The sequence below is a fragment of the Cetorhinus maximus genome, chromosome 21 (assembly GCF_964194155.1).
Source record: "Cetorhinus maximus chromosome 21, sCetMax3.hap1.1, whole genome shotgun sequence".
Taxonomy (NCBI): Eukaryota; Metazoa; Chordata; class Chondrichthyes; order Lamniformes; family Cetorhinidae; genus Cetorhinus; species Cetorhinus maximus.
Genome location: NC_135899.1, coordinates 37,203,395 through 37,216,508, shown reverse-complemented (window position 1 = coordinate 37,216,508; position 13,114 = coordinate 37,203,395). Strand labels below are relative to the sequence as shown.

The following is a 13,114-nucleotide window of genomic DNA, read 5'->3' as shown; positions in this document are numbered from 1 at the left end:
AGGAAATTTTTACAGAGCGAGCTATTGTGGTCGGGAATACACTACCTGAAAAGGATTCAATAGGAACTTTCAAAGGGGAGTTGGATAAACACTTGAAGAGGAAACATTTGCATGGCTTTGGGAAAGAGTGAGACTAATTGGATTGTTCTTTCAGAGAGCCAGGACACACATGATAGCCTGGATGGCCTCCTGTGCTGTATCATTCCATGTTCAACAATTGTAGTGCAGGAACCATTCACTTCTCCCAATTGTAGCTGAGGGTCAAACTGCCCGTCCAACACGTGGAGGAATTGAACTGCTCCATACCAGAGTTACAGTCTGTCAATCACTTGTGGTGGTCCTACACTGGACAGTGTGCAGTTTATGTGTACATGGCCTGTGTTACCAGAGGCTGTCAGCTCTTGATCAGCTCCCTCCTCATGTGGATTGGTGAGGTTTGGTGAGATGCTCAGATCTGTTAACACCTCAGCAGAAAGGTTACAGATTCTCACCAATCCTGAAAACAGAAAGAGATACAGAGCTGGTTACTGATCTAACTGCTTACACAGAGCTGTACTGGCAGGTCAGAAAGGTTAACCATATACTATCCACAGAGGGACAACCTGGCAGTGTGTTGGGAATGAGGTGGAATCTACAAAGTGTCTCTAGTTGGAGGTTGGAGAGCTTACTGACATTTGAGAGAGAGATGATTCACTGCCAAATCTCAGACAGCTGTCTGAAACTCTGTGTCTACATGGAGCACACGTAATGGCTCTTAGCCCGTACAATGTTGCTGTTTGAAAGACAGGAGGAGGAGCAAGGAAATCCGCTGTGCCAGGCGTCTCTCTGGGAGGGTGTCTATCCCATGTGGAGACGTTGGTGTACGGCGAGAGAGGAGGAGTGGGTGAAACAATCCAGGCACATGTCATACTGGAAGGGTTTGTCTCCCGTGCGAGACTCAGCTGATATCCCAGGAGATACGACAACTGTGTGAAGGCTTTATTGCGGAACTCACACCGATAGGGCTTCTCCCCCGTGTGAGTGTGTTGATGGACCAGGAGATATGCTGATTTTGTGAAAGCCTTCACACAACTCACACTTGAATGGTTTCTCTCGAGTGTGGATCCTCTCATGTCCCAGGAGTTTAAGTCTTCAGGAAAACTTTATCGTAAATCTCACCATTGAAGAGTTACTCCCCTGTGTGGATCCCCTGATGGAGCAGGAATTTAGACAAGTTTGTGAAGGCTTTGTGACACACCTCACACATGAACAGCTTCTCCCGAGTGCGAATGTGTGGTCATTTGCTGTCACTGACTGTGTGAAAACTCTGTCATATACCCCATGTTTGGATGGTTTCTCACGTGTGAATCATCTTGTTTATCAGGGAGGATGTCGACCTGTGAACAGCTTTCACACTTAAACAGCTTTAACTTCGTGTGAATGCGTTACTGTTTCATCGGTGTCGTTTACTGTGTTAACGCTTGGTCACACACCTCATGTTTGAATGGATTTTCCCTTGGGTGAATGCGCCGGTGATATAACAGACCTGATAATTGTGCAAAGCCTTTTTTGCACGCCTCACAGGTGAATGGTTTCTCCCCAGTGTGAAGGCGTTGGCGTTCACGGAGGGTCCATGACTGAAAGAATGATTTGTCGCACACTTCACACAAGAGTGGTTTCTCCCCTGTGTGAATGCGTCGGTGTTTCATGAGGGTCGATGACTGTGTAAACGCTCGGTCACACACGTTACACTTGAACGGTTTCTCCCCTGTGTGAATGTGTCGGTGTTCCACGAGCGTCAATGATTGTGTGAACGCTCGGTCACACACGTTACACTTGAACGGTTTCTCTCCAGTGTGAATCCTCTGGTGCATGAGGAGATCAGAGGATTGCATGAAAGCCTTCTCACAAATCTCACACTGGAAGGGTTTCTCACCTGTGTGAATCCTCTGGTGTCTCAGGAGCCTCGTAGATGTTACAAAAGCTTTATCACAAACCTCATACTTGAAGGGTTTCTCACCTGTGTGGATTTTCTGATGGACCAGAAGGCTCGATGACTGTGTGAAGGCTTTGCCACACACCTCACAGGTGCACAGCTTCTCCCCCGAGTGAAAGCGTTGGTGTACGCGAAGGATCGATGACTGTGAGATGATTTGTCACACACCTCACACTTGAATGGTTTCTCTGCCATGTGGCTGCTTTTATTTAACAGTTGTACAATAGATGTACCTTGTATGTTAGGAGATCTTATGAGCCTGTGGATCGCTCCTCACACCTGAGCAGCCTCTCACCTGCAGGAATGAGTCAGTGGTTCATGAGGCTCGATGAATGATTGAAGCTCTCACCACACATGGAGCCCACTCACACTTCTTCCCAGCCTCACCCTGACTGATCATCCACAGCCGAACCATCTGAATAAAACCTCACTTGAGTATTGCTGAAAAAAAGAGACATGTCTAAGCTTGTCATCTTGCACTCATCAGGACACTCCCAAGAAACCAATATAAGGGGGAAAACAACAATTTAAACTGTATGCGAAGAGAGTGCTGATTGGTTGGCAAGTGACATTGCCATGGAGAATGCATCAGTGATGGTGACTGACAGTTAACTGCCAAGCATTGTTTGAAATTTAAACCAGGCAGCTTGATGCTGATTGGTCAAGGCATTACCCTGAGGAATGAGTCAGCAAATGGCTGTCACTTATTTTGTTTAGCTGAAATAGGTGTAACGTGTGTACATGTTCTTTCTGAATGTAAAGAACAGGGCCCTGTATATTAATATATGTGCATGCAAATGCAATACATTGCGAGCCCAACTGACAATCTTAAATTGGTTGTCAGTGTAATTTTTAGCACATTGAGGATTATTCACCAAATGTTATCCAATTGTGGAATCACATCTAATGTTGGACAGTGATTTGAGTTTTCTAAGCACGGGCTGGTTGGGTGTGTTCTGTACCCTGCCCATTGCGAACAGCAGCTGGGACATGCTGTTTGATACAATCCACCAGCCTTTGGGACATGCGGCCTACATACCTAGCATTATACTGGCACTGAAATCCATATACCACATTACTCATTTGTGAGACAAGCAGTCCGTCTTTTTGGTTTGATGGCAGCATCCAGTTAGTGGCGAATACCATTGGTGTTGCTACTACATAGCAGCAACGTGAGACTGCTAACGTCACCTGTTGCTCAAATTTTTGAGATACCTTGCCCTTCCAGGGTAATCTGATGTAGACTGGACACTTTTCAGGGCTGAAAGCCACTGCCTTAGGCCCGTTCATGAGTTTGTGAGATACACAGCACGAAATGAACTGATCAGGGTAACCATTATTCTGCAGGATGTCTTTGATGCGCCCTATTTCAGCATCAAGCATGCATGGTGAGCAAATGGCTCGGGCCCTATTTAACAAGGTTGCCGATAAGACCAATCTTATAGCGTGTGGAACCGCGTATATTGCCCAGTGAAGGTAGGCTTGCGGTAGAGAATCCCCTGGCAGATTCTCAACTAGTACATCAAGGAAGGGGAAGTGAGTAGAGGAGTTCAAACTCAGCAAAAAAAAAATGAAACCAAGAACATACTCCTCGCTTTCTGAAAGTGCATGGTCAAAGAGGTTTGTTAGGTGTTTAGTGGCATCATTAATTGTGTTGCCTATATATCCAACGATCCCACCACAAACCAGCGTCAACCGAAGATGCTGAATCCTTGAAAGTGTGCCTAGCTGATCTAGCGCACGCATATTATGGGATTCCGAATGATCTGTCCGATTTTCACTGCAACGCGAATGTTTTACAGCGTTGCGAGGCCTTAAGACCAACCCGGACATACACATCAGTAAACCTGACAAAGGGACGGGAACAGTCATCCTTCACAAGACTGACTATATGAACAAAATGTACGCCATTCTTAATGATAGGTCCAAATTCGTATCCATTGGGCCTGCTGCTCAACATGACTAGACAGCCTTGCTTGAAAGTAATCTAAAAAATCGTATGCTAGACTTGTGTAAGAGCGATGAGCTACTGCGTGATATATATGACAGGGTTCATCCTCATAGTTCTCTATGTCCGCATATTTATGGGCTGCCCAAGACACACAAAAGTGATGTCCCTCTACGTCCCATCTTATCTATGACTGGTTCTGCACAACACAAATTGGCCAAATGGTTGGGTGAATTGTTACAACCAGTTTTGACCAGGTTTTCCACATACACGATGAAGGTCTCCTTCACATTTGTCAAGGCCATACAGGACTTGCATATCGTTGGCAATGCTGTGTCCATGTGCTCATTTGACATTGCTCACCTATTCACCAATGTTTCACTTAAGGAAGCCATGGATATTTGTGCTGCAGCACTATTTTCTGATGATCTAGACCTGCCACCATTGTGTCAATCAATATTCATTAAACTTATGAACTCGGCGACTCACACAGTTGGAGTTCAATTTTAATGACACCATGTCTGTCCAAATAGATAGTGTTTCCATGGGATCCCCTCTAGGCTCAGCTCTCACAAACATCTTTATTAGGTTCCATAAGAAATGTGTCTTTGATGGAATGACACCTAACCTCCTACCCCTCGCATATTTCCGATATGTGGATGACACGTTTGCTATATTTAAATCTATATTTAAATCTGCGGCTGCACGTATCAATTTCCTGTCATGTCTTACTGGGCTCCATCCTGCACTCAAATTCACCTTTGAAATGGAGCAGTCAAATGAACTCCCCTTCCTTGATGTACTAGTTGAGAAATCTGCCAGTGAATTCTCTACCATGGTCTACCACAAGCCTACCTTCACTGGTCAATATACACATTGGGATTCTTATAGTTCCACATCCTATAAGATTGGTCTTGTCAGCAACCTTGTAAATAGGGCCTGAGCCATTTGCTCACCATGCAAGCTTGATGCTGAAATAGGGCACATCAAAGGCATCCTGCAGGATAATGGCTACCTTGATCAGACCATTTTGTGCTGTATAAATTCATGAATGGGCCATGGCCACCACTTTCAGCCCTGAAAAGTGCCCAGTCTACCACAGATTACCCCAGAAGTGCAAGGTATCTCAAAAATTTAAGCAACAGGTGAAGCTGGCTGTCTCATGCTGCCACTATGCAATAATAACATGAGTGATATTCTCCACTAATAAGATGCTGCCGTCAAGCCAAAAAGACATTCTGTCTATCACACAAATGAGTAATGTGGTATAAGAATTTCAGTGCCAATGTGATGCTAGGTATGTAGGCCGTATGTCCCGATGACTGGCGTATGGTATCAAACAGCATGTCCCAGCCACTGTTCGCAATGGGCAGGATACAGACCATACCCAACCAGCCTGTGCTTGCAAAAGTCAAAACACAGTGTCCAACATTAGATGTGAATCTGCAATTGGATAACATTTGCTGAATAATCCTCAGTGTGCTTAGAATTACACTGACAACTATGTTAAGATTGTCAGTCGGGCTCACAATGTGGTGCATGTGTGTGTATTGGAAGCTACATATATTAGTGCACAGGGCCCTGTTCTTTACAGACAGAAAGAACATGTACACACATTACGTGGGTTTCAGCTAAAGAAAATAAATGACAGCCAGCCGCTGACTCATTCCTCAGGGTAATGCCTTGACCAATCAGAGTCAAGCTGCCTGGTTTAAAATTCAAATGAAGCTTGGCAGTTACCTATCAGTCATCAGTGGTGCATTCTCCATGGCAATGCCCCTTGCCAACCAATCAGCAATCTCTTCACATAAAGTATAAATTGTTGTCTTCCACTTATATTGATCTTCTTGCAAGTGTGCTGAGTAGTGAAAGATGAGGAGCTTAGACATGCTTCTTTTTCAGCAATACTCAAGTTCTAGACAATCAAACGACTATTTGTATATCTTTCCAAAATTATTTGAAGAAAACACTGGACAGGAAGTGCTGGAAGCTAAGGAAAATACAACAGCAATATACATCAACAAACTGCATTTATATAGCACCTTTAATGTAGTTCAATGTCCCAGGGTGTTTGCAAAAGTGTTAACATAATTTGACACTGAGGCACATAAGGTAATATTAGTTCATATGACCCAAAACATGGTTAAAGAGGCAGATTTTAAGGAGCGTCTTATAAGAGGAGAGATAGGTAGAGACATGGAGAGGTTTAGGGAGGGAATTCCAGAGTTTAGGAACCAAGCAGCTGAAGACACAGCCACCAATGGCAGAGTGACTAAAATCAGGGATGCTAAAGAGGTTGGAATTAGAGGAGTGCAGATATCTGGAGGGTTGTGAGACTGGAGGATATTACAGAGATAGGGAGAAGAAAGGCCATGGAGGATTTGAAAACAAGAATGAGAATTTTAAAATCGAGGTGTTGCTTGAGCAGGAGCCAATGTAGATCAGTGAGCATAGGGGTGATTGGGGAATGGGTCTTGGTGTCAGTTAGAACATGGGCAGCAGAGTTTTGGAGGAGCTCAAGTTTACAGTGCAAGATGGGAGAGCAGCTAGTAGAGCATTGGAATACTTGAGTCTGGAGCCAACAAAGGTATGGATGAGGGCTTCAGCAGCAGATGAGCTGAGGCAGGGGGTCACTGATCTCTCCTGTGAGTGGAGCTTGTACCTCTTCCTATGCGCAATGTCCCAATTCCTGACCAAAACAGGGAAATGATAGTGAGAGCCAGGAGAATGGAGAACTCTTCAAAGGAACATAGAATAGTATGGCACAATAGGAGTGTGTCAGTGCTGCACTGTCAGAGGTTCCGTCTTTCAGATGAGATCTCAAACGAGGCCCCTTCTGCTCTCTCTAAAGTGCATGTAAAATATCCAATGGCACTATTTCGAAGAAGAATAGGGGAGCTATCCCTGATGTCCTGACTAACATTAGTCCCGCAAGCAACACCAGTATAAAAATAGATTAACTGGTCATTATCACGTTGATGTTTGTGGGAACTTGCTGTGCGCATATTGACTACCATGTTTCTTACATTACAACAGTGACCACGCTTCAAAACTACTTCATTGGCTGTAAAGCACTTTCAGGCATCTGGTAGTCTGGAAAGTCTCCATATAAACACAAGTCTTTTTGTTCTTTTCTGAGGAGGTTACAGGGATGGGAGGTGGGAGGCCTTGGAGGGATTTGAAAAGACAGGGAACAACCAGGTCCCAACACACAGACAGAACTGACCATTCACGGTCCACAGGATAATAATCAGCTCCCAACACACACACACACACACACAACTCAACAATAGGAAATTAGTAAGAATCCTCAGAGACTCTGCACCTCCCAGATAATTACACCTCATCTTCTCATATTCAGTAATGACCCATCAACAAAACTCAGCCTGTAAATTAGAAGGGAAATGCTTCCAATAAAAACACTCAATATCCAACACACAGCTCCAGTCATACAGTTCAGCACAAAGCACCGAGTAAACAGCTCTCCCAGCTGGATCTTCTCACACAGCATAAGGGGCATTTCCACACCTGATTCCCCACAGGATAGTCAGGCTGCCTGAAGATTAGTGTGGATATTATGTGATGTAATTATTATAAATTCTGTTCCTTCACTCACCATCTCCTCACTTGGTTTTCAGTCCCTACAGGAAGTGAACCAGCTGTGGAAGAGGAGAGAATGGGCAGAGTGGGTGGGGCTCTCTGATTGACGTCTCTCACAGCCAATCCAAATATTCCTGGAGTAACGAGCTTCCTGAACAAAAACAGAATTACCTGGAAAAACTCAGCAGGTCTGGCAGCATCGGCGGAGAAGAAAAGATCTCCGCCGATGCTGCCAGACCTGCTGAGTTTTTCCAGGTAATTCTGTTTTTGTTTTGGATTTCCAGCATCCGCAGTAGTTTTTTGTTTTTATCTATGAGCTTCCTGAAGCTTGGGAAACTGACCGGTGAAACAGAGGCGACTTTGAGCAGCAGATCAGGTGGGGATTTAAATTGTCATTGTCCCATCTGAATAAAACCTCACTTATTGCAGCTCCTGTCTCAGTTCCCCTGGTAAACGTTCGACAGAGATTGCTAGTGTGGGAATAGCATTCTTCATCCTCAGAGGCTTTCAAACTGACACATCACTGTGAGATGTGTAACCTTGGATGTATTTGTTGCTGGGTCAAAATCCTGGAACTGCCTCCCTAACAGCGCTGTGGATGTACCTACACCACATAGACTGCAACGGTTCAAGAAGGCAGCTCACTACCACCTTCTCAAGGGCAATTAAGGATGGGCAATAAATGCTGGTCTAGCCAGCAAAGTGCACATTCCTTGAATAGATTGAAAAAAAATCAGAAGACCCACAGCATCCAAGGCAGGGATGACGTGTATTAGTGGGATCAGCACATGCACAAGAGAGGCGGACGTAGGAGAGAGACATAGAGGCTCAGGAAAAAAAGGAGAGAGGGACACAGGAGAGAACAAGGGCAGAGGAGAGAGGAACACTGGAGACAAAGGGCATGGGAGGGAGGAACAGGGGAGAGAGTGGGAGGGGAGACTGAGCCAGTGCTTGGGGAGTCACTCTGTTTCTTGGTGAATGAGTCTGACTCGGGGAGTGAATTTGGAAGTAAGTTTGTGCTTGGACAGCAGCACTGTGACTTGAGTGTGATTTGGAGACTGACTGCAACTCTGAGGAAACAAAATAAGCAATAGTTAGACCAATGGGGAGGGGGAGGTGAGTCAGTGCTGGTGAGAGGGAGACAGGGACAACAGAGCGGTGCTGGTGAAAACCGGGGGGTCGGGTGGCGCTCTCTGACAACAGGAGGAGAACATAAGAACTAGCTGCAGGAGTAGACAATTCAGCCCCTCAAGTCTGCCCCGCCATTCATTACGATCATGGCTGATCTCATTTTGGCCTCAAATCCAATTTCTCATCTGCCCAACATCCAACCGAGTTTCTGATGAAAGAGTTTCAAGCTGAAGTATTAACTCTGTTTCTCTCCATAGATGCTGCCTAACCTGCTGAGTATATCCAGAACTTTTTGTTTTTATTCTAGATTTAAAAACACAGATAGAGACCATTTGGCTCATCTGCTTTCTCCCAGGGCTTGTGTCCAGTGAGTGGGGCCGTTATCGCTTGACCCACTTTTGCCTCTTCAGTTGTAACCAGAGAATCTCCTGCAATGGTTAATTTTCCCACCCCCATCGCTCTGGAGTCCGACCAAGGGTCTATCCTCAGCCCCCTCCTATTTCTCATCCACACGCTGCCCCTGTGTAAAACCATCTGATGATCTGATGTCAGATTCACAGAGGGTCTCTTACAATCTGTCCCATTTTACCTCGAGTCAGAAAGAAATGCCCCTCATCACCAGACAAAACAGAAACCTAGTAGTAAAGGAATGGCAAGCAGACAGCTTCAAGAGGGAGAGAAATGGTTTAAGGACCGGGCCATGGAGCGGAGCACCTTAGATCTACAATCTTAACTGGGGCAGGGGCTAAATGGAGGACAGGCCCTTCAGCACCAGTAAGGGAGATGGATTCAAAACTGGGAGAGTCAAAGTTTTATACTTTTGCTCCACAGTCTGGAGAAAACAGTCTCTCACCAGTCACAGAAAACCAATGTCGAATGTAGTCCCATGTTATCCATTTAACCAAGTTGATTGGGGGGGGGGGTTAAACGGCTGCGATCCTGGCTCCCGCCGCCCGCGGCTGGGATTTACAGGTGCGCGCCTCCAATTCCAGCCCCGCCCACGTGACGGCCGCTCGGGCTCGTGCTTTCTCAGATTCGAACGCTGGGCGCCAACCGCCGCTGCGCGCGTCAGAACTACAACTCACATCAGGCACCGCGGGCTGGGCTTGTGGACTGATTTTGCAATGTCGCTCCGTGCACTGTGGGTAATGTAGTTCCGAGTGGGTGAGAGTGCATCTGAAAGGGCCTGCAGAGAACCTGGGACAAGTCCCACCTCATCTGTGCCTGGCTATTCTGTATGATTGACATGTCAATGTTGGCGGGATATAACGTTTATGTCCCCGACTGGCTGTGAGAGACGTGAATCAAAGAGCCCACCAGCTCTGACCATTCTCTCCCCTTCCTCTTCCACAGCTGCTTCACTTCCTGTAGGGACTGAAAACCAAGTGATGAGTTGGTGAGTGAAAGAACAGAATTTATCATAATTACATCCCATAATATCCACATTATGTGAATATCCAGTGAGTGAAGGAGCAGAGTTTATACAGATTGTATCCCATAATATCCACACTGATGTTCAGGGTTGAATATCCAGGGTGAAGGAAGATTCTTGTGATGTATGGTCTCTGGATAGTGTCCTGGTGGTGGAGGGAGTGGGTATTGAGTCTAATGGTAGCGGCTCTGATTAGGGGACTGGCTGTGTTCCTGATCCTGTTGGGACGCTTCAGTGTTGTAGATGTTCCCATCCATGTGAGTGGTGAATATTCCATCACACTCCTTACTTGAGCCTTCTCGACAGTGGGGAGAATTTGAGTGGTCTGGAGGGGAGTTCTCCCAGCACCTCAGGAGGAGGTGAAGATACATTTGTGCCCTGCACTCGTGAGCTGGATTTCAACATAAGACCATAAGACATAGGAGCAGAAATTAGGCCATTCGGCCCATCGAGTCTGCTCCGCCATTCAATCATGGCTGATAAGTTACTCAACCCCATTCTCCTGCCTTCTCCCCGTAACCTTTGATCCCCTTACCAATCAAGAACCTATCTATCTCGGTCTTAAATACACCCAATGACCTGGCCTCCACAGCCTTCTGTGGCAATGAATTCCATAGATTCACCACTCTCCGACTAAAGAAGTTTCTCCTCATCTCTGTTCTAAAAGGTCTTCCCTTTACTCTGAGGCTGTGCCCTCGGGTCCTAGTCTCTCCTACTAATGGAAACATCTTCCTCACGTCAACTCTATCCAGGCCTTTCAGTATTCTGTAAGTTTTAATCAGATCCCCCCTCATCCTTCAAAACTCCATCGAGTATAGAGCCAGAGTCCTCAAACGTTCCTCATATGTTAAGCCTTTCATTCCTGGGATCATTCTCGTGAACCTCCTCTGGACCCTCTCCAGGGCCAGCACATCCTTCCTGAGATACAGGGCCCAAAATTTCTCACAATATTCTAAATCTGGTCTGACCAGAGCCTTATAAAGCCTCAGCAGCACATCCCTGCTTTTATATTCTAGTCCTCTCGAAATAAATGCCAACATTGCATTTGCCTTCCTTACTACCGACTCAACCTGCAAGTTAACCTTAAGAGAATCCTGGACTAGGACTCCCAAGTCCCTTTGCACTCCAGACTTCTGAATTCTCTCCCCATTTAGAAAATAGTCTATGCCTCTATTCTTCCTAGCAAAGTGCATGACCTCACACTTCCACACGTTGTATTCCATCTGCCACTTCTTTGCCCATTCTCCTAACCTGCCCAAATCCTTCTGCTGCCTCCCCGCCTCCTCAATACTACCTGTTCCTCCACCTATCTTTGTATCATCTGCAAACTTAGCCAGGATGCCCTCAGTTCCTTCATCTAGTTCATTAATGTATAAAGTGAAAAGTTGTGGTTCCAACACTGACTCCTGCGGAACTCCACTAGTCACCGGCCGCCATCCTGAGAAGGACCCCCTTATGCCTCCTGCCAGACAGCCAATCTTCTATCTATGCTAGTACCTTGCCTCTAACACCATGAGCTCTCATCTTACTGAGCAGCCTCCTGTGCGGCACCTTGTCAAAGGCCTTCTGGAAGTCCAAGTAGATAATATCCATTGGCTCTCCTTTGCCTAACCTACTCGTTACCTCCTCAAAGAATTCTAACAGATTTGTCAAGCATGACCTCCCCTTGATGAAACCATGCTGACTTTGCCCGATTTTACCATGCACTTCCAAGTATTCTGAAATCTCATCCTTAATAATGGACTCTAAAATCTTACCAACGACGAGGTCAGGCTAATCGGCCTGTAATTTCCCGTCTTTTGCCTCACTCTCTTCTTAAATAGGGGGGTTACATTAGCGATTTTCCAGTCCTCTTGGACCCTCCCTGACTCCAGTGATTTCTGAAAGATCACCATTAACGCCTCCACTATCTCTTCAGCTATCTCCTTCAGAACTCTGGGGTGTAATCCATCTGGTCCAGGTGATTTATCCACCTTCAGGCCTTTCAGTTTTCCTAGCACCTTCTCCTTGGTAATGGCCACCATACTCACCTCTTCCCCCACTGACTCTCTTGAACTTTGGGGAAGTCACTCGTATCTTCCACTGTGAAGACTGACGCAAAATACCTATTCAGTTCCTCCGCCATTTCTTTGTTCCCCACTACTACTTCTCCAGCGTCATTTTCCAGCGGCCCCAATGTCCACTTTTGCCTCTCTTACCCTTTATATATCTAAAAAAACTCTTGCGATCTTCTTTTATATTACTGGCTAGTTTACCCTCATATTTAATCTTCTCCCTCCTTATTTCTTTTTTAGTTGTCCTCTGTTGGTCTTTGTAGGCTTCCCAATCCCCTGGTTCAGAGAGCAGTTCAGAGTCAACCATGTTGTGTGGGACTGGGGTCACATGTCGACCAGACCAGGCAGTTAGAAGGAGAATATTTCAGTTTTTAGGACAACCTGTAACTTTTCATGATTTTATTTTGATTCTATTCCGCAAATTCCAAAATTTATTGGACTCAGTTTCACATCATGCGGTGGTTGATGTGAATATGGTGAGATGAAGAGGGGTGAGAAGAGGCTCGTGTGAAGCATAAATACCAGCATGGACCAATTGGGCCGAATAGCCTGTTTCTGCGCTGTAATTCTATGTGTGTAACTTTCTGTGGTTGGATTTGAACTCTCAATCTCTGGATTGTTAATCCAGCACCATAGCAATTCAGCTGCCATACCTGGAGACACATTTATTGAAATATCTTTTAATGCCTTCTTTAAAGATTTTACCTGAAGGCCTTGGCCTTTCCCAAAAAGCCTGGGCTTGGATTTGATCGTTTTGCCCAGTGCTGTGGCTGATAGCTGAATTTGGGATGTGCAGTCTGAGCAAGTGCAGTGTATCTAATTTCCCAGGATAAACCAGAATCCTTCAATCAGCTGCACTGAAGCAATATTTTCCTTAGCTTCTAGGACTTCCTGCCCAGTGTGATTTCTTCAAATAATTTTGCACAACAAGAGGAGAAATATCAAAATCTCCATTGAATTAACATTTTTCCTGT

General features: G+C 45.6%; 5 protein-coding genes and 1 pseudogene across 7 annotated transcripts in view; 2 read left to right on the top strand and 4 right to left on the bottom strand.

The window, feature by feature from the left end:
• LOC144695231 (uncharacterized) overlaps nucleotides 1–7,582 on the bottom strand; it is a 407,499-nt gene extending 399,917 nt beyond the window's left edge. Inside the window, exon 1 of the mRNA XM_078566124.1 lies at nucleotides 7,540–7,582. The gene's annotated coding sequence lies outside the window, so the exon portion shown is untranslated. The remainder of the gene's footprint in view (nucleotides 1–7,539) is intronic.
• Nucleotides 1–7,589, bottom strand: part of LOC144695271 (uncharacterized) — a 146,897-nt gene extending 139,308 nt beyond the window's left edge. The window contains exon 1 of the mRNA XM_078566186.1: nucleotides 7,551–7,589. The gene's annotated coding sequence lies outside the window, so the exon portion shown is untranslated. The remainder of the gene's footprint in view (nucleotides 1–7,550) is intronic.
• LOC144695201 (uncharacterized) overlaps nucleotides 1–7,592 on the bottom strand; it is a 193,921-nt pseudogene extending 186,329 nt beyond the window's left edge. Inside the window, exon 1 of the transcript XR_013579898.1 lies at nucleotides 7,540–7,592. The product of XR_013579898.1 is annotated as an uncharacterized LOC144695201 (transcript). The remainder of the gene's footprint in view (nucleotides 1–7,539) is intronic.
• Nucleotides 1–13,114, bottom strand: part of LOC144695264 (uncharacterized) — a 131,592-nt gene that overhangs the window by 25,737 nt on the left and 92,741 nt on the right. The gene's annotated exons all lie outside the window — the stretch shown is intronic.
• LOC144695227 (uncharacterized) overlaps nucleotides 1–13,114 on the top strand; it is a 384,420-nt gene that overhangs the window by 360,054 nt on the left and 11,252 nt on the right. The gene's annotated exons all lie outside the window — the stretch shown is intronic.
• The window catches only part of LOC144695222 (uncharacterized), a 579,912-nt gene continuing 576,809 nt past the window's right edge, over nucleotides 10,012–13,114 (top strand). Inside the window, exon 1 of the mRNA XM_078566117.1 lies at nucleotides 10,012–10,050. The gene's annotated coding sequence lies outside the window, so the exon portion shown is untranslated. The remainder of the gene's footprint in view (nucleotides 10,051–13,114) is intronic.